The sequence below is a fragment of the Erpetoichthys calabaricus genome, chromosome 15 (assembly GCF_900747795.2).
Source record: "Erpetoichthys calabaricus chromosome 15, fErpCal1.3, whole genome shotgun sequence".
Taxonomy (NCBI): Eukaryota; Metazoa; Chordata; class Cladistia; order Polypteriformes; family Polypteridae; genus Erpetoichthys; species Erpetoichthys calabaricus.
Window position 1 is genome coordinate 97,944,828 of NC_041408.2, and position 24,933 is coordinate 97,969,760.

The following is a 24,933-nucleotide window of genomic DNA, read 5'->3' on the forward strand; positions in this document are numbered from 1 at the left end:
TAAGAATTTGTTTGGGCAAAAGCCTAAATGAAGAATACAGAGGATCTGTAAACATTGTTTTTTCAATTTTATGAGTGCAAAATGTTAGGATGGAATACCAAGGTTGGTAACAGTTAAAGTGGCGATTGTCATCTGTAAGCGTGGATATCAGAAAGGCTATCTCTGTCAGTTGGCATTACTAGCACTTAGTGATCAGTGTATACCATATGGCAAGGAGCCCTGCTGAGCTTCTTTACTGTTTCATAAGATGACCTAATGTGACCCTTTATTGAATACAGTCCACTAGTCAGGATTCTGCACTAGATAAATACTGAAAGGGTAGTAACCATTTAGTAAGTACTAAAGGGGCAGCTACTATTTAAACATGGTCTGCCTCTGTGTAAAATTTATAACATCCATACCTTCATTTTCCAATGCACTTAATCCAAGTTAGATAGATAGATAGATAGATAGATAGATAGATAGATAGATAGATAGATAGATAGATAGATAGATAGATAGATAGATAGATAGATAGATAGATAGACTTTATTTGTCCCATATAAAATTTGACTTTTTGCCAAAGCGTTTTAAAGAAATAAATGCATAGATAGATAAATAAATATATGTACACCCACACTATGGCCTACAAACACACCAGAATGACCTTAAAGCAATAAAATCAAAAAGAAAGAAAACTTCTACCTTGGCTATCACAATTACAGTGAGGCACTATGCACCCATGTTGCCGCTGGTAGAAAGGAGCCCCAGTAGCGTTACTTGATACACGCTGTTGAATAATTCATTGGCTGAATCAACTCAGTGTGTCAGATAGAGGATGTGCAGCATTGTTCATTGTTCATAATGACAATCAGTTTTAATTTCATTCTCTCCTTCGCTATGACCACCAGAGGGCCCAGAGTGTGTTCTATAACTGAGCTTGCCCTTTTAATTAGATTGCTGATTTGGTGGTCCTCTCTTGAAGTGATGTTACTAGACCAGCTCACCAAAACATAGAAAATCACAATGGTCATCGCAGAGTCGTAGAAGATGTGAAGGATATCACTTCCCACATTAAAGGACCACAGTCTCCTAAGGAAAAAGAGCCTCATCTGCCCTTTCTTATATAGTTCCTCTGTGTTCTGAGACCAGTACAACCTATCATTAATCTGGACTCCAAAAGACTTGTAGCTGTGGATCACCTCTACATCCCCCCCTGAATAGAATGGACATAGAGGCCTATTCAGTGTGGAAAGTCAATAACCAGTTGCTTGGTTTTGATGATATTAAGATGCAGACAATTCTCTTTGCACCAATAACCAAAGTCCTCCACCTGACTCCTATACTCTGTCTCATCCCTCTTGTCAATACGCCTCATCAGAATGCCTTGATTCTTACAAACTGTGGTCTGCCCAGGAGGAAGTCCATTATGCAGGACACCATTGGCTCATCCACCTGCAAACCTCTGAGGTTACATCTTAACAGGGATGGCTGAATGGTATTGAAGGTACTGGGGAATTCAAAAACATAATCCTCACAGTGCTGCCAGCTGTGTCCAGGAGAAAATAAGCCTTGAGGAGTAGAGAGAGATAGTTGCATCCTCCACTCCAATCTTTGTCCGATAGACAAACTGCAGTAGGTCCAGGTGGACTACCATTAGAGGACTCATATAGTCCAGGAGCAGTCTCTCAAATGTCTTCATAATGTGAGATGTAAGTGCCACTGGTCTGTAGTCATTAGGTGAAGAAGCACCTGCAGGAACAATGCGGAATGTTCCCCACAGCAGTGGCACTTTCTGAAGCCTTAGGGACAAACTGAAGAGGTGACAGAGGACACCACAAAGTTGGTCATCACAGGCCTTAAGAACTTGAGGACTGACTCCATCTGGTTCCCCAGCATCTCCTGTGTGCAGTTTTCTCTTTACGTCAGAGTCACAGGCTTTAGAAACTTGTGTGCAAGACAAGTACCAGTACCAGAAGGGCAGCCAGTCATGGCCGAGCAAACTCATGTCATCTGTAAGTCAATTTCATGCTGATGTTCATGTGTCATTTCATTATTTGTTATTGTTTCACTTCACATATTTTTTTTCTCTGTGTTTCTCTCCTAACAGCCTTTAAAGTCTCAGTGTTCATGCTGGCCATTTACAGTAAGAGATGGGAAATCAGCAAAATAACAACAACATTTAAACTGTGCCTGTTGCTAATTAAAAATGTACATGCATTATTTAAAGGAAAAAAAAGACTTAATTTGTAGCCATGCTGTAACTACTGCATTAACATTGACTTACAAAAGCAGGGTGCTACATTCATATTCAGCATGTTATATATTTCAAGACTCTTGCTATTAGAGAGCTCTGCATAGCTGTGTTAATTGTTTTGTCCTTATTTATACTTTTAATAATGGAGTACTAGAAACAAAATTAACATTTTATTAGCAAATTTGGTATTTGCTGGGCTGATTGATGAATCTGAAATGAGATGGTATACATTAAAACATCTGACCAGGGAGTTCGCTGGCTCGGCTCATCTTTGCACTGCTCTGTATTTATTCAGATAGGCTAAAATAATGGAAGATTAAAGAAAAACAGACATGTATATATAATAATGATTTGTTAAAATGGCTTTCCAGATAAACTTTAATTGGTATTTCTTTGTTTTTCTAATTTTTCTCAAGCAGCACACCTAATATTTGTGAGGGTGTGTAAGTACGGGGTTTCTAATGTACAAGTTTTGGCAGTTATAAATTATGATCAGTGAAGGCTTTCAAAGCCACTATTAATCTAAGATACTGTGAATGATTTGGATGTTAGTTAATGAACCAAATTACTATTTTTTTATTCTGTAAATAGATAAATCCCTCTTATAGGAATACACTATATACAAACAATTAAAACAGAATACAAATGAACTGTATCACACAGTGGGTATTTGCAGTATTTTTAGTAATGCAGGGTATTACTAATCTCTTCAAGAAAAAGCATGGGAAAAAGAATAATTGAGTATTCCACCACAAATACCTTTGAGAAATACAAAGAAACAAAACAATGATGAAACACTAAACTACAGCATCAGGAATTCCAGTTAAAAGATAAAAGAGTTTTAACAGGAGCTAGGAAATCAATAACACTAGTCAGACAGTTATTAAGACAATCCTCTAAACCATCGACAGTCAGAGACTGAATATTTGCTAACAGTTGCAGAGACTTTAAGTACAGGATTTTGCAGCCCACAATTTAATAATATGGTGAAGTTTTTTTTTTAGAAATAAAGGCTCAGCCTTTGAAAGAAACATAAGGAGAATAGATCAGAGCAGGAAAAAGAAAGATGGCAATCTACTGCAAAGTTGCAGATAATTTGGAATTTTAAAATTTGCTACTAAGTTTTACAGCCTGCTGAATCATTCAAGTATTGACAAGTAATTTAGAAAGCTAAGACAAAGAGAAGACTGTGCAGATTCAAATTAATTCAGGCCATTTTTAATGAATTCAGTTTCATGTTTGTTCAAAAAGCAAAATAATAGAATTCATAAGAAGCAAAACAGTACCATAATTTACTTACATAGACATGGATTATGAATGCTGGAAGATATGCAAGGCTCGGTCACTAAATTTACTCCATAAGTAAAGAAAAATCAAGTAGTAAGAGGTAGACAAAAAACGCAGTATGATATGTAAATAATGACCACATAGACAATAACCAAAACTGAGCAGAAATGAACTTTTATACAGAAAACTACAAGCTTTCTAACCTCAATGAAGTCATGAAAAAAATAATTTCATTAAAATAAAGAGACCTTTGGGAACTTGGGTTAGATTTCTCAATTCCAGATTTGGAGTGAAACCAGTCTTTCCTACTGGTTTAGTTTATCCTGATATACTAATATTTGAATCTAAGATAGAAATGACTCACTGTGTGCTTTTTCTGAGCCTTTATATATTATATTTTCAAAAAGAGTAAACTTGTCTTTAGTTACAGACTTACCCAGATGTATTACCTGTTTGCTGTTCACAGCAGTATGTGTATCAATAATAATAATAATAATAATAATAATAATAATAATATGAAGGGGTACCCAAAAATAACCAGAATTGAAAAATAAAAATTGTTTTAATAACTTTAGTCTCCTTCAAAGTACTCTCCATGAGAATGAATGCACTTGCCCCAATGGTTTTCCCACTGGTGGAAACATTTTTGGACTTGCTGAAGAGGAATGTTGTCCAATGCCTACAGTGATTTTTCTTTGACTTCTTCTGTGGTACCAAAACGTTTTCCTCTGAGTTGCTTTTTCATATGCGGGAACAAGAAAAAATTGCATGGAGCAAGATCAGGCGAGTAGGAAAGGTGGCAAGAACTTCAAGACATAATAGTCAATAGTCCGACGATGATCTTCGTAAATTGCATTGCAAAGTTTTTCAAGATTTTCATCATTCCTAATTGCGGACGGTCGGCCAGATCTTGGTTGGTCTTCAAGTGACATTTCCACTTGTAGACTTGTGTTTTACTGAAAGCTTCCTCTTTAAAAGCAGTTTCAAGCATCACTACAGTTTCAGCAGCTGTTTTCCCTAAGGGAAAACACAATTTAATGCAGACTCGCTGTTCTTTATGATCTTTATGATCACCCATCACAAAAATCACAGAACACGTTTAATAAGCACCAAGAAAAAACAACATTGAATACTGTATGAACAATACAGAGCCACGCCACTTGGCAGACTGCTACAGAATACTGTAAGTATGCTATACCTAGCAGCAAAATTCACAACTAAGTCTAGATTGCACACCAGGTACAGATTCAGGTTATTTTTGGGTACCTCCTCATACATTTTATATATATATATAGCGGCTTTCCCATGCTTGAATAAATTCTCTATTGCATTTCCTGGCCATTTCCACAGCAATTATTATTTAGTAGATCTGGGCCTCATGCATAACACCGTGCGTAGAATTCGCTCTATAACATGACGTAAGCACAAAAGCGGAAATGTGCTTACACACAAAAAAATCCAGATGCATAAGTCTGTGCGAACGCCAACTTCCACGTTCTTCCGCTCCATAAATCCCGGTCAGCGTGAAAAGTAACGCGTGTCTGAGTGTCATATGAAAGCTTATTAGGGTACAGAGAAAAGAAAATAGGCACACAGTGGGAAAAAAACACGAAATGCCAACTTTAATCTCTAAATTTCCACTTTAATCACATAGTTTATTTTGTCATTAAAGTAGAACATCATAAACTTCATCTTAAAATCGTTTAATGTTCAGTTTCTCAAATCCCTTCGTAACTAAAGTAGCACGTTAAATGCTTTGTTTTGTATTTGATCTTCAATGTGCTATATGTGTGTGAATCACTACGTGCTTCCGGGCTTTCTCTTCCTCTGACAGGAAACAGAATCCATTACATTCGTGATATTACAGCTCTTTGAATAATTAAAATACTGAGATGTATATGTGATATCATTTTCATGGTGATAGGAGTTAAAGCATGTTATTAAACATGGGAACACGGTGGCGCAATGATTGTTCATGTCTCACGCAAGATGCTTGCTGCGCCATGCGCGACCTTCGATGAAATACTTTATTGTAGCAGTACTGTCTCTTTCAAACGTACTAACCACCAATTCCTGTCCTTACTTTTCTTGCTCCAAATACCCAATCGCAACACAATCAGCTCTGTAATAAACGTTAAGCCATCTGTAAGCTTAGAACACCGATTCTTCAAAACTTTTAAGGAACATTGAAATATCTTCATAGTACGTGTTTAATTATTCTATCTATCTATCCTCTGTGAACGGAGTGCTAGCGCCTTGTTAGCGCTGCGGCACCGTGTCCTCACATTCTTATTAACAATATAGATTGTTTAAATGAAGTTAAAGTTTTATCTGAATAATATAATAAACATATTTTGCTGCACTTCATCTTAAAAATGATATTGTTATCATATGTAAATACGCGCTTTATAAAGTGGCTCAGGTTGTGCAATATTATAATTGTATCGCAAGTTTACAGTGAGGTAATTGTACTTATAGGTACAAACAGTTCTACAAGGAGCACTTGATGGACTGATTGAGTGCGTTTATAGTTCTTGGGATGAAACTGTTTCTGAACCCGCGAGGTCCGTACAGGAAAAGCTCTGAAGTGTTTGCCGTATGAGAGCAGTTCAATAGACAGCATGGCTGAGGCAGCGTGTGCTAGATGCTGTATACCGATAATTCTCTTTCTGATCAGCTGCTGTACAGCTGTGATTCCCCACTCAGATACAGTGATATAAATACTCCGAGTGGTGCAGTGAGAGTAATATGGAAAAAGACGATCTGCTGTGGCAATCCCTAATGGGAGCAGCTGAAAGAAGAAGAAGAAGAAGGTGCAGTGAGAGCAACAATGCTAAAGCAGCTATTGTATTTAGAATAGTTTGACCATTCTGTGGATCATTATATTGTTACAGGTTAATTACAATCAGATGCATTAAACTAATAAACAATATGGGGTTAATTTCAGTGTATTTTTAAATCCGCGTCAGGGATGTGGATCTAAAAAAGAAAGAGTAACCACACAGGAACAGTAGCACTGCTTTGACGCTGGGTGCCACCAGTCTGCAAAACCGAACGCAGAATTTGCGTATGCCAGGGTATGAGCTACTGTGGAAATGTGCGTGGCTTTACGCCAAGTTTAGGTTTTATACATTGCGATTTGAAAGTGGAAACATTCTTACGCAACATTTTTGTGCGTACGCACCATTTATACATGAGGCCCCTGGTGTCACAGGATCCATTGAGATCATTTCTGCTTTGTTCCTCTGTTGTTGCTTTCATATCAGCAGGGCACAATGCCCTGATTCTGTAATCTCACATACAAAGGCATAGCAGATTTAAAGCAACGTGAAGTTTATATTTGAAACTTTCAGTCTTATAATCATGGAGGAGAATATGCAAGGATCCTCAGAAGAGGAAGTGAGAGAAAAATCTGGTGGAATCAGATTGAAGTTACTTGAAATGTAAGGGAAGCTACTGAGGCAAAAGAGATCCAACTATGGACATTTTAAAATTGGTCAAAGTTGTGTTGAAACTGAGGACAGTTCCTTGAGATTGATAAACTGGGGTCTTGGTCCACATTTTTTAAAACTGGAAAAAAAGATGATTTATATTCATCTGCCTCCTTTGGAAAGTCTATAACAAGATGAAATGGAGACTCCAGGAGATAATTGTTAAGGGCTGTGGAACAGCATCCCAGTCATGTATATGTCATATATACAGTAAGTTAATTAATATGTATTACAAATTTGACCTGCTGTAAGTAAATACATTAACAATAAAGGCATGAATATTAAGTTCATCAACCATTTCTAGTTAAACCCAGCTGATTCCATTTTCATCAGGTTTTAGTCTTTAAGTCCTCCTTAATGTTAAGTGTAATTTTTAAAAATAAACTGAAGATCCCACCCATGAAAGAAACCAACCACTTTTTTCACAAGTCATTTTATGTGAGTATGTGGTGCAGGACCTTTATGCTGTAATCTGTAATGCAGTAAAGGTATTATAGTTTATTTTTAAAACCTATTTAGGATATTTGTGTTTTTACCATAATTAGGTGCTATTTGCTACCACTTTTTCTTTTCTATTGAAATTTTGAGTGACAATTCCAATAGATCGCACAGATTCTTAATTGAAACACATTTCCTTTACGGCTGTATATTTCTTTCAGGTTCTTAACAGCTTGTTGATCCCATCAGGCAGATTTCTTGATTGATTTCCCCTTGCTGCTTGCAGCAATCGACTGTGAATCGGGGTTTCTCAAAGACTAATATATTCTCCTGATGAGCAAACCTTTGCCAAAAGTCAGATAAACCATACTGCCTAGTGCTTCATTTCATTTCAAAATACATTTTGTCCAGTGACTGTATTGTTATGTGCATCAAGACTCTCTTCAGAAAATACACAATCTGAGAAAATGTCTGTGTAAAGAAAACATGAAGAAAAATGATCTATGAATCCTTTGGCTCCATTCTTCGAAGAACTCTTGCTTGCATTACTTATTTTGGCTTTAATTGACAAATGACTGTTGTCTACGCTTCCATAAAAGCTTTTTCTCAATTTAGTTTGAACAAGAACTTTCCTTGAACAGTGCAACCCTTTAATCATATAATAAAATATTATCTAATGCATTTTGGGGTTTGGGTGAAGCAAAGTTACCTATATACACTTATTTCCCTTAGACTACATTTTTTTTCAAATGTTTCAAATGTACACTATGGATCAAAAGTTTTAAAACATCTCAGGTTTTTCACTTTTTATGGAAATGCACACAGTTTAATGTCTTAATGTTTAATTAAATCAAGGCATAGAACAAGTAAACAATGGCAAATGAAAAAATAAGTCAAGGATTCATTAAGGGTACAAAATGTTATTCAAATTTTTGATTCATCAAAGTATCCACCTTTTGCTGATATAACAGCCAAACTGTGGTAACTCTTTTGATTCAGAATACCAGTTACTCTGTTTAAGTCACCAACTCTGCCTCCAGCAAAAGAAACCCAGACCATCACATTTCCTCCTCCATGTTTGACAGTTGGTGTCACAGACTGATGAACCATCCTTTCACCAACTTGACGCCATACAAACACTCTGCGTGATGATGTGAAAATTTTAAATTTTGATTCCTCAATCCATAAGACTTTCTTCCAGTTTGCCGTACTCCAAAGACCAGTATTTGTTCTTTAAGGAATGGCTTTCTTCCTGCCGCTTTCCCTGTCAAACCTGCAGCACAAAATCTTCTCTTCACAGTAAAAACTGACACCTGCTTTTTTTCGACCACTGTTAAGCTGTGCATGAAGCTGTTGATCTGTGAGGCACCTATCATGCAAGCTGGTGACCGTGAGAAACTTGTCTTCTGATGGGGTTGCGACTTTGGGTCTGTCAGATCTCTTCCTATCAGAGTTTCTTCCAGTTTCCAATTCCCTTTTTATTGTGTAGGACACCACTGTTACTCACTGACCCTTGTTTTCTGCAATTTATCTAAATGAAAGGCTTACACTTCTAAGGGTAATGATGCTCTGACTCATTAATTTTTTAATTGCCGTTTTCTTGCCATTATCACTTGAATTTACAACTTTCTACAGTGCAATGTTGCCCAAGTAGTACTTTAGAGGGTGTAGTAGCACAGTCTGTTCCAATTCTGCTTTAAGACAGACAGAGGGTTTTTAAGTAATCAACAGAAGTTGGGACACCTGTGCAAATTGTTTGGTTCAACTTGCAAGGCTTAATTTACTTCAATTGCTGCAGAACATTTGTAGGTTTTAACCTATTAGTTGTTGCTTGAAGGCCCATTTATAATATTCTGAAATTTCCTTTCTCAGTTTTTAAAAACTCTAGCAGTTTACTGCTTACTTTTTCAGCATTTTAGGCCTTTCATTGCATTACAACTAATTAAATTTGAAAAAAAACTTTGGAAAAACTGAGGTGTCCTAAAACTTTTGACTGGTAGTGTAGTTGAAGTAGTTTAAGTTTTTAATAAGCCATCTCTATAAGAGGATGCTAAAATTAAAAATAAGAATGATGATGGAATATATTAGATGCCTGCATTGGTTCAGAAAGTAGATAGATAGATAGGATGAATGGTAAAATATTGGATATTTAGATGTTTATTCATACAGAGAAGATGAATCTCAAGATGACATAAATATGAGATGGTATTGCTTCTGTTACTGGCCTCAGGCCTAGGGGAACCTCAGCCAGGTAAAAGCTACTGTTGGTACAGGGTATAGCCACAGCGGTAAAATCCCAAAAGTATAATAGAAGCAGGCAGCAGGTAGGAATCTCTGACCATACTTAGTTTTACTCTGATTTGTTTATAAAGGCTTCAACCTCAGTCTAGATGAACATGGCAATTGGTTAAACAATGGTACACACCAATTTCCTTTGTTTAGCAATAGTGTATGCATATTTTTATTGGGTAAACAAAGACATTATTGCTAAGTATCAAGAAGTTCATATACCACTCTATGTAGATTAGAAAGAAATGTCTCCAGAACACATTAATTTTCAAACCAAGTACCTATAAATGATTTCAAAGGCAGCAGGCAGTTCTGTAATCACAGTGCTGTATGTTGATGAGATACCAATCAAAGCAGTTTGATCTTCAAAGCAGATGACTCTTTAGCAAAACAGGTAAATAAAGTTTGTCTTGTAGGCATCTATCAACACTAACCTGTAACAGAATTACTCTTGAAATTTACCATTTCACTTATCATCTCAGTCTCAAACAAAGAGTGCTTATTGCCCCTTCATCAATTGGCTTTTACATTTGCTATTTACATGTTTTTTGTGCCTAAGAGCAACACACAGAAATGTTCTTTTCTTTAAAACACTGATTGCCCATTACACTTCAGCTTCTTTGACTTACACTTGCAGAGGTTTTGCTAACGAATAAGTAAATTATTGAACATAAACTTTCATCTTTACAAACTGTTTTAATTAATTGCCACTTCATTATCATTATCATAAAGACAAGTTTATGTTTTGACTGAAAATAAATAGAAGTGAAAGAAGAAAAAGACAATGTGGGAGAAAACAGGATAAGCTTAAAAACAGATCTCTGCAAAAAGTGATCTGAATAAATTATAAATATAATACACTAAATATTTATAATATGACACAATTAAATCATTACTGGAGCAGCTATTTGGCTTTAGAAGTCACAGAGTTAGTTCACTGGAGATCACCCATTGGGGGTTTCAATTAATTGTAGTATAAATGCACTTCTGTATCTGGAAGGTCCAACTTGTGTTGTTGAGTCAATATGGCGGCCTAACATAGACAATGCAGATAAAAGAACATAACAAGTATCTCAATGAAAATGTGATTAAAAAACAGAAGTTAGGATGGAGACAAGAAAATCTCCAAATCACTAAGTACAGTATATCCCTTGAAGTTCCATTTAAATTAATTATTAAGTAACATGAAGAGTGTGACACAGCTGTAAATCTACCTATAAAAGGCCATCCACAAAAACTGAGCAGTGTGCAAGAAGAAGGCTTAGTGAAGGAGAACACCAAGAAACCCATGAGAACTCTAAAGGATTAACAAGCCATTGCGGGTTAGATTGGAGAGACTATGCAGGCAGCAACTATTGCCAGGGTGCTTTAACAGTTGCAGCTTTATGGGAGTGGCAAAAAGAAAGCCGCCGTTATAAAATCGCACATGACGTCTCAACTATGTTTGCCAGAGGGCATATTGGAGACGCTGACGTCAGCTGGAAAACGTTCTATGGTTTGATGAGACCAAAATTGAGCTCTTTGGCCATCGGACTAAATGGTATGTTTGACATAAGCCAGACAATGTACCTTATCAAAAATACAACATCCTCATTGTGAAGTATGGTGGTGGCAGTGTCATGCTGTAGTGCTACTTCTCTGCAGCAGGCCCTAGAAGGTCTTTGAGGGCGGAGTGTACAGTGTAATGAATGCAGCAAAGAAGGGACATCCTGGAGAAAAAAAACTGATGCAGTCAGTACGTGACCTGCACCTTGGGAGAAGGTTTGTTGTCCAGCAAGACACCGACCCCAAACATAAAACCAAAGTTACACAGGAATGGCTTAAACACAACAATGTCCTGGAGTGGCTGAATCATAGCCCAGACCTTAATGCAAGTGGATAGACTGTTCATTGACAATCCCTATGCAACCTGACAGAGCTTGAGCTATTTTGCAAGCAAGAATGGGGAAAAATTACCCTGTCCATATGAGCAAAGCAGATAGAGACAGAGACCTGTGCATACAGACTCAAGACTGTCATGGCTGAAAAATGTGCATCTACTAAAACTGTCTGGAATGGGATGAATCCTTATGTGATCATTTATTTTGTGTTTTACATTTACATTTAATTTAAATCACTCTTCCTATATTTATTGAGCGTCTGAGATGTATCAACTATGGAGTAGATTGCTGTCAAAAATAACTTGTAATAATTTACAACAAACTTACATTTCACGTGTGTCAAATACACTTGCACTTCTAAAAATTTCGTCTGCTTCTGAAAATTGAGTACAATTCTCAAGCATGAAGTGGGAATGGGGTGTCGTGTGGTGGGGGGAAAACAGAACTCAGGGGGGCAAGGTTCAGCATTCAGAGGGGTGTGCACATACACAGATGGGGTTAGGATTTCAGACCCACCCATGTAACATTACCTGTGTTTGCATAGTTAGAAGTGGGCGGCACAGTGTTTGCTGCCCCATCCAATCCTGTTTGCCACTGCGGGGAAATTTGCTCAATCTGCCAAAGCACTTCTTCATTTTCCTCCCGAAATGATTTGTTCATAAAATGCTGCATAAGCTCCAAAATGTTAAGTTACTATAGGTAAATGATTTCACTAAACGATGAGGCTTTATTGGATGACAAGAGGAAGCTGATGGTGGTTGTATACTAGAATAAAGAAATAAGTAGTAGCTTTGCTATTAATGTATATGAAATATACTGGAACATATTTAATAATTAGGTAAAATGCATAAAAGGCCCCCAAAATTAAACGTGAAAGGACAAATTTCCCCTCAGGGATCAATTAAGTATCAATTATTATTATAATTACTATTATTATTAAAAAGGATCAATCAATTCAAGCAGTGCAGACAATTTGCTGTGGTTTTAGTAGTAGTTATCACATTATTTGAACAAGATCAACCTAAGATCATAAAACAGTCAACTACCTGTATGTTAGTAGCATTGAAACATTTTTTTTTTCAACCTTTGGCCACAGCTACATTAATACAAAATAATGTGCAAATGTGTCTTAAAAACAGTAATTTGGAAAATTGTCTTAAAAACAGTTAATGTATGACAATGCAAATGTTTACACTCTAAAAACTGTGTATCAAAGCACCACAACTAATAATAATAATAATAATAATAATAATTCATTACATTTATATAGCGCTTTTCTCCGTGTGAAATAAACTAATATTACTTAGGTGTTAGTCTGGTTCAAAGCAAACAAACTGTAATGATGTAACGACATGTTAACAGTTCATTTAAACAGATGACAGCAGAAAGATACTAATTCTAAAACGTATAATGACTTAATATTTTGGAGCTTACACAGCATTTTATGAACCTGATCCAGCGCTTTGGCAGATTGAGTAAATATCCCCGCAGTAGCAAACAGGATTCGGGGGTGTGTGATAAACTCAGAGCTGCCCACATCTAACTGTTCAAACACAGATAATATTACATGGGTCATCTGAAATCCTAACCCCACCTGTGCATGTGCATGCCCCTCTCAGCTCTGCACCCAGCCCCCTGAGCTCCATCACAATTGAGAATTGTACTTGTAATTTTCAGAAGCACAAGAGTAATTCACACATGTGAAATTTAAACTTTCGTTAAATTATTACAAGTTATTTTTTACAGTGATGATACTGCATAAGGAATGCTGTCGTAACTTGCTCAAAAATGTCAAAGGAGTAAAAGCACTTTATCAATTTTTCTAATTTAGGAAACTACTCTTAACTCAGCAGGAAGCTTATGTGCTGTCCTAACTCGCCAGAAGATGGCTTTCAGGCAGAGATTGGCACACATATCCCAGAAAAGGCTGAATGTTTTGGAAACTTTGGACAATAGTGAACTTCTAAAAGGACATCAATCTGACAGATATGGAATAATATTCATAACAAATCTTGTACAATAAATGATCTTTCCATCTACATGGAGAATCCATACAGGTTAGCCAAAATGAAAGTATTGATAACAGTTACATTTCCTCGAAATTTACAACTAACCTTCACCACATTTACGACGTGTGGAGTAATATGCAGATCTACAAATTTGCCCATGACTCCTCATGAGGTAATGTTAAAACAAGCTGTATTCATGCAAATTGAGACACACATAAAGATCATTGCCTCAAGTGTGGATGTATATGTTATTTGCAAATGATATCACAGTATCAACTCAAACAGTATGGTTATTGACTGTGAAATGTCACACAGGTACAGGAAGCTCTACATTCCATCAACCCCTAGAACATTTGAGTTACACTTTACAAGCCCGGGAAAGTTCAAGAAGGTAGACAGAGACTGCCTGGGCACTGGGTAAATAGAGCCTTGGAGAAAATAATGGGACATCATGGAGACAGACAGACAGGTAATGCAACTCTGGAAGATGATCAGGAATACTGGAAAAGTTCACGTGACTTCAGAAACAGCACAAGTATAGCTGTGGCCAATCTCAGCAAGAGTTACTTTATGAGGTGTTTCCCATGGTCATAACAGCGGGAAGGTGATTCTTCTGAAAGAACAGCTGTGGATCATTCTTTGTTAAATAAATGTACTCAATATCAGGCTTAACTCTCATTTAACATGTTTCTCAGTCTTTGTATATCAACGCTCATTGCAGTACTATTGTTGAAGTTGTTGTGAGTGCCAAGGTCAACAAATGGCTTTAGAGTACTTCATGAGAGTGAACTAAACCTTTTATTTGAATGAAACCCATGTCCCTTTTTAATATTATTATTATTATTATTAGTAGTAGTAGTAGTAGTAGTAGTGGTAGTAGTAGTAGCAGTAGTAGTAGTAATATTATCTTTGCAGCTCAAGGTGCCATAAACCCATGTAATTTATTCTCAGATGTGAACTCCTACTCGAAGTTTGGACTAAGTGTAGGACATTTCATAAAGTCTTTTCACGTTCTTCTCTGTGGTATGACAAATTCAAATCCTAGTCAGACTTTTAGTGCAATTTTTAAGAGTAATTCTGAGATGCTTGATAAACATGGACACTGTTTTCACCTCATCTTTTTCTATTGATCAGTGTGTCAAAAAAGTCAAATCAAATCCACTGTGACTGGAATCAGCTATCTTAACCAACAGGACCAAGGTATCTGTGAAGTAAATACAGTATAAGGTGTATTTTTAGCAAAGGTTCATATTTTTTTGCAAATCATTTATTTTCAGAAAAAAAAATGCTTTGGTCCACTTTTTTGCTCTATCTCTGGAATTACATTTGTAAATGGTTACTTGTATTCTCTTTGTGATTATAAAATATTACTTCAGATTTACTAGGTTCATTAATTAATGCAGTTGGGTATGAAAAAGTGGCATGTATAACATTATGCTGACAAAGTACCCATCTAAGAGAGTGTGCTTGGCAGGGAAGCAACAAATATAGTGACCTTGGTCAGAGAGCATATGGATTGAAAGTGAATGCATTTTTCACATTTTATTCTTTTTTACTTATTCGCACTAATGGGATATATTCATCCATCTTCTTAATGTGCTTTTTCTATTGCAGGATTACTGCTTTTAACTTTTCACATGGCATCATCCACTGCCTCACACAGTCTCTGACCTGACAGTATGGCCCAAAGTGAGAGAGCAGCCCACTCAGGGCTGTCTGAACAACATTATAGGCCCCAAGGCAAAGCAGTGCACTGGGGCCCCTACCTACACAACCACTCAGCAAGTCACAACATACCATACATAGATTAACATGAGGCCCCTGTGCCTGTGAGGCCCCTGAGCCAACTGCCCAGCGTGCCCATGCGTTAAGAAGGCCCTGAGCCCACCTGCAGTTGTCCAGTTAGTTCCGTTGGTCTCTGGCAGGAGTCAATGAGAATTATGATGTCAATTAAATGAAGTGATATTGAGGTGAGCTGGGAAGAGGGGAGGTGACCTAGTGCTTGGAGTTTGAATTCTAGAGGGTGATGGCTACAGGGTAGAAGCTCTTCCTGAGCATGGTGGTGCTGGCACGTAGGCTCCTATATCACCTCCCAGAAGGTAGAAGATTAAACAGACCAATCCTGGGATGAGAGTGGTCCACAATGATGTTATGTGCCCTCCATAGGCATCATTTGTGCTGCAGGTCCTCAATGGCTGGTAATATGCACCAATAATGTGCTGGGCAGTTTTCGCCATCTGCTGCCTAGGCTTACGGATTAAAAGCATGCAGTTACCATACAATAGTTTGCAACTAGTGTAGAATGCAGCTGCTAGAATCCTAACAAGGAAAAGAAAATCCGAGCACATTTCTCCAGTTTTGATGTCACTACACTGGTTACCTGTGTCATTCAGGATTGACTTTAAAATTCTGCTAATGGTTTATAAAGCCTTAAATAATCTCACCCCATCTTATATATCGGAATGTCTGACATCTTATATTCCAAATCGTAATCTCAGATCCTCAAATGAGTGTCTCCTTAGAATTCCGAGTGCAAAACTTAAAAGAAGTGGTGAGGCGGCCTTCTGCTGTTATGCACCTAAAATCTGGAATAACCTGCCAATAGGAATTCGCCAGGCGAATACAGTGGAGCACTTTAAAAAACTGCTGAAAACACATTATTTTAACATGGCCTTCTCATAACTTCACTGTAATTTAATCCTGATACTCTGTATATCCAATTCATTATAATAACTATCCATAGTAGCTCTAAAATCTGTACTAACCCCTATTCTCTCTTCTGTTTCTTTTTCCGGTGTCCTTTTGGTGGTGCTTTCACCAAAGCACCATGATGTTCCAACAGTGAAGAATTAAAAGCCAAAAGTCTGCATGTCCATCATCATCAAGTCCTTCTGTGAGAACCCTAGACACAAGAGGACTATTTCATTTATGTTAGGTAGAATGCCCAGACGGCACTGGGGGGTCTCGTGGCCTGGAACCCCTGCAGATTTTATTTTTTTTCTCCAGCCATCTGGAGTTGTTTTTTGTTTTTTTCTGTCACCCTGGACATCGGACCTCACTCTTTTTTTATGTTAACTAATATTGTCTTATTTTAATTTCTTATGTTGTTATATATATATATTTTTTATTTACTGTTCTTCATTATGTAAAGCACTTTGAGCTACTTTTTTGTATGAAAATGTGCTATACAGTACAAATAAATGTTATTATTATATTATTATTAATACTGTAATATAATTGTCCTTAATGCTCTCAATGGTGCAGTAGTAGAAGTTCACTAGAATCTAATGAGACAGTTAGCCTTTCCTCAGGCTCCTCAAAAAGTAAAGATCCTTCTGTGCCTCCTTGATTAGGGCAGAGGTCTTGAGGGATCATGAAAGATCCTCAGAAATATTGTTTTTGGGTATAGTGAACTGACAGTATCACCTGTTACTTCTTATACAAATCCTTTTCCTAACTTATTTGCATAAATACTGAGTAATTCTGGGTTAAGTAAACACTGAAATTAATTCCTAGAAACAATAATCTTTTAACGCCTGGCTTGAAGACATACAGTATCTATTGGTTCCCAACTCTTTCTTCATTCTAAAGTTACACCATTGTGATATTCTGATTTCTGTATTTTTTTTAGTAAATTCAAGTAGTGTTATTACCTTTGCAGCACGATGACTGTTCTTTTGATCTTTTGCTTCTTGCTCCCTTAGAGATGGAAATGCAGTATTTCTGTATTTTTTGTTGTTAAACAAAAAATAAAGAAAAACATCTACAGTAAAATAAAAAACCAATAGTTTTATTTGAAGTTCCTAGTTCTGTAGTGCAAGAAGGAGTTTTCCTTGAAGAAAAAGGGTGTAATTAGTCCTTCCACTGATTGTAGGGCTAGAAGAAACTACTGTTAAGAACAATTCCTTTCTTTTCTTAGTCAATCCTCTCCCTAATTATCTTATCTAAGGTTGATCCAAAGTGTACTTATAACTTAATTTACATGAAAGATGGGGATAAATGGGAAAAAAAAGCCTTCTGTCAGGATTCAGCTAGCACAAATGACTCAAACTGTGTTGCTGCAACTTATTTGTTTGTAGTGACCAGCACCTGCTACGGATTGCATGTTTTAAGCATCAACCACTGCTATTTCACAAGCCAGTGCCATTTTTCAGCTTGTACAGGTCAGTTGCACATATTATCTCCATGCACAAGCTTATAAAGTACACACACAAGCATGGCAAAACAGACAATCACTGCAGACAATCACTGCGGTGAAAGTGTGCAACTAAAGTGTTAACTGCCGACAGTATAGAAAAACAATTAACCAAATGATTAAATTAGGAAGATAAAGCTTCTGGATAAACATTCCAGTCATGAATCAGTCATAGAACGTCCCTTCTAAGATACAGCCTACAGAAGCGTTCATCTGGGCTGTCAACTATTTACAGTGAAAGAGGTCTAAGACTGCTGGAGTATAAAGGTGCCCAGTTGGAAACCACTCCTTTGAATGATAACCCACCCTTTGGTAAGATCATGCACCCTACCACCCACCCTGCAAGAGTCAAAGTTCTTTTGTATCTCATACCCTGTTTGATCACAAACTATGACAAGGGAATGGCTTCAGACTTGAGTGATAACACTCAAATCACCATGGGCTTAAAGTGGGTTACACAGAATGAGGAAGGGATTTTTAAAACATTATCAATACCAGCCAATAGATGACCCTCGACTCTGATAAGTAGGTTTGGAAGATGGATGGATGGGTGGCTGGATCACTGACACTATAGCATGGAGCTAGCTTTTGGGACAGACCTCTCAAGCATTGGTCCTTATTGAATAATCATACTTGCTGACCGACCTTAAATCTGGGATGCTTACAACAAAGTCATTTGATGTTATTCTTGTAATTTCTCACAAAGCCCTTAAACTTTCAACATTTTCTAGCTCATTTATGTTACAATTTTTTATCAAATGGATCATGTGCAGTATGTTTGAGGATATGCAAGAAACTAACAAAAATCTGTGCTTTTAAACCCTGTACACAGTCAAGTCTTTTGTATGTTTTTAGCAGATTCTGTAACAGTACAAATACTTGCCACATTTATTTTGGATGCCTGATGCATTACAGAACAAATACTCTTCCAGTTATTGATTGGGTGGTTCCATTTGTCAGCTGAATTAAGGGTGGTAACAAGAGAATTATTTAATTAAAATTCCTACTGTTGAACAAAAAAACATTCTAAAAGCAAGAAAAGAACTGATATACATACTGTATAAAATTGTATTGTATATCTGTGGGCAAACTTATTGTTATTTAAATAATAACATGTAGTTTATAACTTAAACTTACCTTAAATTATAATGTTAAATAAATATTGCAAATAAATATTGATTAAATTTGTTGGTTTCTGGAAACACTCTAAATAGTTGTTTAAACATGATATTTTCTGGAAAATGTAGTAAGATACCATTTTGGGAAGTGCACCATTATGGAGTTTCCTTCTTCTCATCTTGACTTATTGCACAGCATTTTTGTCTTTGTAATGACCCAAAGTGAATGATTTCATTTCATTATTATCACTTTCTATGTGATGATACCTGTATGTTCATCTATCCATCCATTTTTTAAACCTACTTTATCCTAAGCCAGGGTCGCAGGGGAGCTGGAGCCTATCCATTTTGATGAATAGTTATTGCTGTTTAAAAAGGAGCTACTGTAAATACAAAGCTCCTTTTGACTATAATGGCTGTGTTTCTGTGAAATCCTCTCTTATAATTAAACTACACAAAGTACTTAGTGTTGTCTGGGAGATTTCCTTGACAAAATATAAATAAGCAGGGTATAAATAAACAGGAAAAAAATGTCTTTTGGAGATTCAAAACGGTGTGAAAAGGTGCTATATAAGAACCCGACCCGACACAGACTGGACACGGAGGCACACGTAAAATAAACGAAGATTTATTTGTTTTTCTTCACCTGTGGGTGCACGTCTTCCCCGTGTCCTACAGGCAGTACACACTCTTTCTTCTCCTTTCTCCACCCAACTCTGGCTCCTCAAGTGGTGGCTGCTGGCCCCTTTTATAGTTCACCCAGAAGTGCTCCAGATGCTTGTAACAGGTGTCTGGTGACACTTATAGTTAATCTAACTTAGACACCATTTAAATATCCGACTACACCACCCAGTTTTATTAAGAGACTGGGAACTCCTGAAATTTACCAATAATAGCACACAGGTTTCTTTAAATTGGGTGGTGAGTAAACACACAATGAAAGACACAACAGTAATTTCAGAAAAAAGCAACAGTAAGTTCTATTACACAAGACAATATAAGGTACATTAAAAAGATAAACGAACATAACAAAATCTAAACATATCAGGAATTAATTTCCTTTTTGAAAAGAAAAATACACAGTCCACACTCTAAAAGTCCATTAAAAACAAGAATCGGAGGATACCACCTTTAGTGGTGCAGAGTCCAGTTTGCGCACTGTGTTACCACAACACTTAATCGTTCAACTGTCCACGGATGCACTCTGTTTGCCAGACACTCGTTTCCCAACAGAAGTTTTGTCAAACCGTTGAATCCTTGTCAGCGTCTCTTCGTCGTTCCTTTTTTTCCACTCTGGCTCCTTGTGTTGCTGTGACCTAGGCACGCCTCATTTCTCGTCTGCCAGCTTTGCTTGGTCCTCTCATGCAGCTTCCCTCTCTTGCTGGACCCACAACTGGCGTCTCCTTGTAGAGCTGTCTCTTCCTCCCTGGAAGTAAATGTTGCCGTCCTTGTGCCTCATGTCGTGCCAGCCACATACCCTCGTCTGCCTACGAGCCCCTGTGCTCTGTCCGAATGTCTTGGCAGCATTCTCAGCGGACTGTTCCCCTCTGCCTTGTGCTGCCCAGGAGTTTAAATCTCCTTCAGTCCCTGCTGTTGTCAGTCCTGGACAATCAGTTTAATCATGGGCACATCTACATTTCCTGGGTTTAACAATTAATGAAAACACAAGTTAACAAAATGTATTGTTACCAACCATTAATGAGTACAGATCTGCTGATTAGAAGCCAGCATTGTCAAACATGTTAATTTCAGATAAATACAGACATCCTCCAAGGAAGCAGCAGTTCTTTTATCACAATTTGGTATTTGTTTGTAATCTCAACCAGTCAGACTTCAAAGCGGTGACTCCTTTGCAAGACAGCAAATACCTACACAGACAACCCTGACACAATCAGTAACTGGATTATCCAGGAAATCGAAAAACAAGGTCCCCTTCTGACATTGATTGCCGAGTTCCGGCTGCACTTCTGTGTATGGTGAAAACACTGCCCACAAGGGCTCAGGAGTTCCAGCTGCAGCCCCCCTGGCGGCATCTGCGGGAGCCAACAGGGCTACCCCCAACTCCAATTCCCATGGTGCCTTGCGGGAAACCAAGGCACCGCTCCAACCTAGGGGGTGGCCATCTAGCGTCCAGGGGGAGGTATTGCACCGTCCTTGGCTGCTCCCCCCAAGCATATAACGAAGGGGCGTCCCAGCCGGGGTCCATGACCGGCCATCCGCCACAATGGCTAAACACATCCTACATTAAGATAAAAAGACATAATCTTGGACAAAAACTGTAATCCAGTGAGACAATTAAAATGTTAGCTAAATTAGTTGTAGAGAAAAAACTGCATGTACCTTTGATCTGTGAAAAGATTGTGCTTTAGTTGCAACAAAACCTTTGCTTATGCAGAAGACATCCTTCCATCAGCCCCATCGCACTCCTAATGCCTGAGAAAAACTGCAGTCTCCACATTGGCACTGGTTTTTGGGTTTCCTGGCCCATTATAACCCCTCTCACCCCAATACAATAGATAGATAGATAGATAGATAGATAGATAGATAGATAGATAGATAGATAGATAGATAGATAGATAGATAGATAGATATACTTTATTTGTACCCAAGGGGAAATTAAATCATTACAGATGCACAAGTGAAGAAAAAAAATATATGTATATATATATGTTCTTATATAATACACTACCGTGGCTGTCCGATTGTCTATTCAGGATATTAAATCACCTGTAGCTCGCAAACCGTTTGACTTATTGACTTGAAATTTGGTACACATATACTACGTGAGGTCTACTATCTGCTTTCGGGGTGAGGATTGACCTCCAAGGTTATTCCTCTTTTTATTTTTATTTCATTTTATTTAGAATCAACTCTCAGCAGTGGCCAGCAGGGTGGCCGTGCAGTGCATGCGTAAGGGCGCCGTTCTCATCCCTACCACCTTCGCCGTCACTTCCCCTACCTCTTCATATCTTAAATCATTCTTGAGGCAGATTGAAGACTTAAGTGCCAGCTTAAATGAAAAATTAAGAAAAACATACTAAGTAATTACAACATAAAAACTGACTTAATCAGTTTTAACACAAAAAGATGCCAAGAAAGAAGAGAAGAAGCGGGCTGCTAGGGTGGAGAAAAGAAGTGCTGCTTGGGAAGTAGCAAGCTCATCAACCTCTCAGCAAATGAATGCTAAATGTACAGTGAAAGAGTATGAAAACAATGACTGCTCAAGTCAAGTGTATTCACTGCACGCATTCAGTGTGCCATAACTGATATATATATATATATATATATATATATATATATATATATATATATATATATATATATATATATATATATATATATATATAAACAGAAAACAACCCCCAAACACACATAAGAACTTCTGGGTAGAATAATGAAGAGCTGCTGCTGTCAGTAAACACACTTTCTGGTGGCAGAAAGCTGGTCATACATGTCCAGATCTACCACAAGTTGACATTTAAATGCATTAACATTTGAATACAGCAGGTCCAGCTTGCTCGGTTCACAAAAAGGATAGATAGATAGATAGATAGATAGATAGATAGATAGATAGATAGATAGATAGATAGATAGATAGATAGATAGATAGATAGATAGAGTTAGGTCCATAAATATTTGGACAGAGACAACTTTTTTCTAATTTTAGTTCTGTACATTACCACAATTAATTTTAAATGAAACAACTCAGATGCAGTTGAAGTGCAGACTTTCAGCTTTAATTCAGTGGGGTGAACAAAACGATTGAGTGTTAAAAAAATGCTTTAGTTGCCTCACATTTTTATACAATCGTTTTGTTCACCCCACTGAATTAAAGTTGAAAGTCTGCGTTTCAACTGCATCTGAGTTGTTTCATTTAAAATTCATTCTGGTAATGTACAGAACCAAAATTAGAAAAAAACTGTCTCTGTCCAAATATTTATGGTCCTACCTGTAGATAGAACATGCAGTTAGAAGAATATTCCATCTGTTTCACACAAAGTTGATTATATTTTAAGATGGGCTAATGGCAACACACATTCAAAATATTGTGAATATCAGTTCAACCATTTTTGGATGATTGAAGAACAAACAACAGACATTCAAACATTGTACTATTTTATGTATATAAATAGAAGCATAAATATAGTAGGAATTCAACTCTGAAGGAAAATAGAATCCTAAGATCCTGTAAATAAATGTTGGCAAGGTTTTTTTTTGCTCATGAAGAGAAATTTCCTACTCACTATAATATACCATGATCTTGTTTGTTCGTTTGAAGGTAAAAGCAACTCTAGACTTTCCACTCTCTTCCTTGTTTTGGTTTGTCACATCTTGACAATCCACAACATTTTCTTCCCTTACAGTCTTTTTTATTTTATTTTTCTGTCTCTGACTTAGTTTCTTAATCTAGCTCTTCCATCTACTCCATGTGTCCTGCATCTAGGTATTTGTGTAGTAGATTCTGCTCTCTTCAGTTTTTGCAAGTGTTTCTTCTGGTTTGTTGCTCTTTCTCTCTTGAACTCACTCTCCTGGGGCCTCATGTATAAACGGTGCGTACGCACAGAAATGTTGCGTACGAACCTTTCCACGCTCAAATCGCGATGTATAAAACCTAAACTTGGCGTAAAGCCACGCACATTTCCACGGTAACTCATTCCTTGGCGTACGCAATTTATCCGCCCGGTTTTGCAGACTGGCGGCACCCAGCGTCAAAGCAGTGCTACTGTTCCTGTGTGATCACCCTTTCATTCTTAAATCCACATTCCTGGCGCGGCTTTATAAATACACTGAAATTAACTGCATATTGTTTATTAGTGTAATGCATCTGATTGTAATTAACCTGTAGCAATATAATGGTCCAGGGAATAGCCATAGTATTCCAAATACCATAACTGCTTTAGCGTTGTTATTCTCACTGCATGTTCTTTCAGCTGATCCCGTTAAGGGTTGCCACAGCAGATCATCTTTTTCCACATTACTCTTACTGCACCACTCGGAGTATTTTATATCACTGTATCTGAGTGGGAAATCACAGCAGCAGCTGATTGGGAAGAGAATTATCGATACACAGCATGAAGCAGATGCTGCCTGAGCCACAGCAAACGCTTTAGTCCCTGTACGGACTTCGCGGTTTAGAAACAGTTTCATCCCAAGAACTCTAAACACACTAAATCAGTCCATCAAGTGCTCCTTGTAGAAATATTTGGACTTATAAGTACAATTACCCCACTGTAAACTTGCACTACAGTTATAATATTGCACAACCTGCGCCACTTTATAAAGCGTGTATTTACATGTGATGACGGTATTCATTTCTAAGACGAAATGCAGCAAAACATGTTGATTATATTATACAGATAAAACTTTAACTTCATTTAAATAATCTGTATTGTTTATAATTAAACATGTGAGGACACGATGCCGCAGCGCTAGCTAGTTCAGTAATTGTTCCTGCCTTGCGCTGTATTCTTGCTCGTGCTGACGCGACACTGGAAAGATAGACGGATATAATAATTAAACACGTACTACTAAGATATTTCAGTGTTCCTTAAAAGTTTTGAAGAATCGAAGTTCTAAGCTTACAGATGGCTTCACGTCTATTACATAGCTTATTGTGTGGCGATTGAGTTTTTGGAGAAAGAAAAGTAAGGACAGGAATTGGAGGTTAGTACGTTTGAAAGTGACAGTACTGCTGTGATAAATTATTTCATTGAAGGTCACGCATGGCGCAGCAAGCCTCTTGCGTGAGACATGAACAAGCACTGCGCCACCGTGTTCCCATGTTTAATAACATGCTTTCATTCCTATCATCATGAAAAAGATATCACGTATACATCTCAGTATTTTAATTATTCAGAGAGCTGTAATATCAAGAATGTAATGTTGTCCTGTCGGAGAAAGAGAAAGCCCGTTTAAAAAGCAGGTAGTGATTCATACACATAGAGCACATAGAAGATCAAATACAGAACAAAGCATTTAACATGCCACTT